Source organism: Octodon degus, unplaced genomic scaffold, assembly GCF_000260255.1.
Source record: "Octodon degus isolate 3935 unplaced genomic scaffold, OctDeg1.0 scaffold00015, whole genome shotgun sequence".
NCBI lineage: Eukaryota > Metazoa > Chordata > Mammalia > Rodentia > Octodontidae > Octodon > Octodon degus.
In genome coordinates, this window is record NW_004524591.1 from 22,725,057 (window position 1) to 22,728,720 (window position 3,664).

Below are 3,664 nucleotides of genomic sequence, written 5' to 3' on the forward strand. Positions count from 1 at the left end.
GTGATATTGTCTAGCTAGGACAGTTGTTCTCGCCTCTAAAGGAACAGCTTCCCTTCTGTGCACTACACTCTTCAGAGCAGCAGACTGCTGCAGAATTTGCAGCAAGTAGCAGACATCTCAAAAGCAGCAGAGTCCTAATCTCTTGGTTAGAAAAATAAGGAGACAGAAGTTTTAACACAGACCTTATTACTGAGAAGTCTCAAATAACTTAGCACTTATATGGTTTCCCCTTGACAATTTTAAGGCTCATTTTGGAAATTGCATATCACCATGAATGTGGTCTGCAGTATGAGGTGACTGTAAGGCAGTGTTCTAGTTCCTTTAATAATCTTACAACAAGACCCTGAATGGACAAGACAAACATGGATGTTTCCTTCCCTAAGCTTGCTACAATCAAAATTCCCAACATGAAGGCCATCAGTAGAAGAAGGAACATGAACATGTGCCATCTCTTCTGAGCTTTCTTCCTCACCTTACACCTTGATGGCAGACCACAGTTCACCTACTATTCATCTATAGCTCTGGCTTTTTTTGCCTTCATTGTTGGGATCCATTGTCAATAGAAAATAATTGAGGGTACAGAGCAATACCTTTGACCTGTTCTGGTTTCAGATCAGAATCTTTCCCAATTTTCACTATACTTTCTTGGATAGATTTTTTTGACATCCCTATTTCTGCACAGCTCCTCAGGGGATCCTTCAAAGCCTTTCTTCCTAGTCCCGGAAGCTAAGATCTCAGCATCTGGTACCACAATTGCTATGAGAAATGCCTTCAAGCTTTCTCCGTGGACAAACACCTGGGCCACAGGTTCACTCTGCAGGTAGATATTTTCAATCTCAGATGCTATGTATTCTCCTTGTGCCAGCTTAAGAATGTGCTTTTTTCCTGTCAGTAATCTCAATGTACCATTTGGCATCCATGTAATTCATTTCTTCCACATAAACAGGTTTTATGAAATTGCAAGGCACTGGGGCACCAGCGTGGCCTGCTGTGCAGGTTCCAGGCACACTCAGGGAGCAGCCAGCCGTGCACTCCCTCTGTGCTTAGCCTTCATAGAACTGATAGCCAGCATCAGCACAGTGACGGATATAGGTACAGCTCCTGTGAACATCAGCTAGATGTTTCCTCAGGCTTGACTGTACTTTGTGGAAGATGAGCTTATGCCACACACTGTTGTTTCTAATGATGCCACTGCAAACCTCTACTTCTTTCCACTTGGAGGCAAAGTCCAACATCCATGTCTTCAGGTTGGTGTTTGCTAGTCCAAAGACTCAGTCAAACATGTGGTTCAGCAGTCCTAGAACCATAGGAAAGGTAGAAGGTTTACAGACCTTGGGGTCATCCATTAACAGTCTCATGTCTCCTTGAAAAAAATCCTATTGTAGCTCCATAACACAGCATCACACACTCTACAAGTGTCTTGAACATGTGGGCAAGAAGCAAGTATTATTTGGGTAATGGGTTCAAGAACTTGTTCCAGTACAGGTTTGCAGAAACTTGGAGGAACATTGTCAATGGAAAATAATTGAGCCAAAATAAACTGAAACTCTTCTGGGAATGTTAGTTGGTCAGTATCACACACAGCTTATACCTACTTTAATATTCATAGTTTTCAGGTCATGAAAGTAATTGGATTATTTTAATATATTTTCAGTTTTGGAGAGCACATTTGAAAAGAGACACTGCTTAATTTGAGTGTAGACAAACCAGAAAGAGAAAAAATAATCAGCCAGGAAACCATATCACAAATCTCAATAAATTTTTTAAAAACCTATTATTTGTTTAACCTGGAAAAATATCAGGAAGGAAGAACATAAAGTAGCTTATAAATATTTGCTCTGCTATGTTATAGAGAAAACTGTACTATCCTGGGGATTATTTCAAAAGGAAGAATTGAGAAAATGAATAAAAGTTAACAAAAGTAAGTTCAGATACCACATAATAAGAAGAAGTTTGGCTACAGGAAGTAGTGATACCCTCACCAGTAGAGACCTCAGAGGCTGGGCTACTTGACGTCATCATGGCTGCTTAGAAGAGTTTAAACTGGGTAACTTAATTTTTTCCAATTAAAGAAAAATGTTTTTAGGTGCTTCAGAATGGATTTGAGTGATGCAATTAAGGCATAGTTTCAAAAATAATATAAAAAGGGCCAGGCAGATAGCTCAGAGGACTAAAGCACCTGCTTAGGTAGATGCAGCGACTGGTTAGATTCCCTGCATGTGGTGCCAGCCCCACCCTCAGGGCGTGCTGAGATGGCAACTGAGACTGGGCCTGGTGGTGCATGCCTGTAATCCCAGCCCTGGGGAGGCTGAAAACAGGAGAATCACTGTGGGTAGAGAGATTGGGTAGAGAGACCTTGTGCCAAATATATAAATGAAAACAAAACCAAAAACAAATAAAGTCATTAAAATCCAGAAGTATTGTTCTTTTTTGCCAAAATCAAAACTTATTAATCATCAAAAAAAGTTCAATACTTTTTTCTTTTTTTTGTGACAGTATCCCTATGTAGTTCTGCCTGAACTTGAACTCACTATGTAGCCCAGGCTGGTCTTGAATTCACAACAATCCTCTTGCCTCAGCCTCCCAAGTGCTAGGGTTACAAGCTGCTATGCCCAACTAAAGTTCAATACTCTTCATAGTCTCATATCATTAGTTACACATTTAAATGATTCATCTGCAATGAAACTGTTCTGAAAATGCTATAACTGGGACATATCAAAGATGATGTATCAGCCAACCCCAAGGTTTGATTTTCCTTTTCTAATGCACTCCAGAGCTGCCATCCATAATTGTACCTAAAGGGTTTCTAAAACATCATGATGTTGGCTCTCACGTTGTAGATTTAGATGTTCAAGGTCTAAGCACATGAACACACTTACCTGTCATTTGGCCACCAAGCTCCTTCTGTCTGTGAAGGCGTGACTCGTAGAGTAGGGCTTCCTGTGGGTGAAAAAGGAATGGGCCTCAGATTTCAGTGGAGGCGGCACTGGTCAGGGACTGCACCTGGGCCTCAGAAGGCCAGCCTCTGAGTTCTCCTTCTACTGTTACCACCTTTAAGAAACAACCTTTTTGAGCTTCAGGTTTCTTATCTGCACAGGTAGTGTAACACAAACTAAACCGCAGGGATCTGGGGACTGCTTAAGAAGACAATATATGTGGACCGCTCATTGTTATTTTGTGTTTTAGGAAAACTGTATTAGTTATTAGGTTGTATTGTTGGGGCTGGAGACAGAGCTCAGTAGCACAGCACTTGCCTAACAAGCACGAGGCCCTGAGTTTGATACCTGCCCCCCTCAAAAAAAATCTGCAATAGGAAAAATTCAAAGTGAAGATTGGGCTATCAGTTTAACTTGTTTCAACTATTAGACTGTATTTTTATCTTTTGAAAGAACTTTGTATTTAAACTTATTTACTTGGGTCACTTCATGTTTTTTAACCTAACTAGCTTTTATGCTAAAGATCAGAGAGAGACACATACAGTGTAACGGTTGATACATTGTGTCAATTTGAGAAATTTAGGAGTTTAACTAAGTGTGTGGGGGATGACGACAACTAGGATGATCATCACAAAGACACTGAACACTCACTTTGTAAACATCCTGAGCCTGTGCAAGGGGAGGGATGGGAGCTGATGTGAGTGCTACTCCCACCCTGGGGGGTAGGT

At 40.9% G+C, this 3,664-nt stretch overlaps 1 pseudogene; it reads right to left on the reverse strand.

Annotated features, from left to right (window-relative positions):
- Positions 1-537: 537 nt before the first annotated feature.
- LOC105741520 lies at positions 538-1,440 on the reverse strand (annotated as a pseudogene).
- Between the last annotated feature and the right edge of the window lie 2,224 nt (positions 1,441-3,664).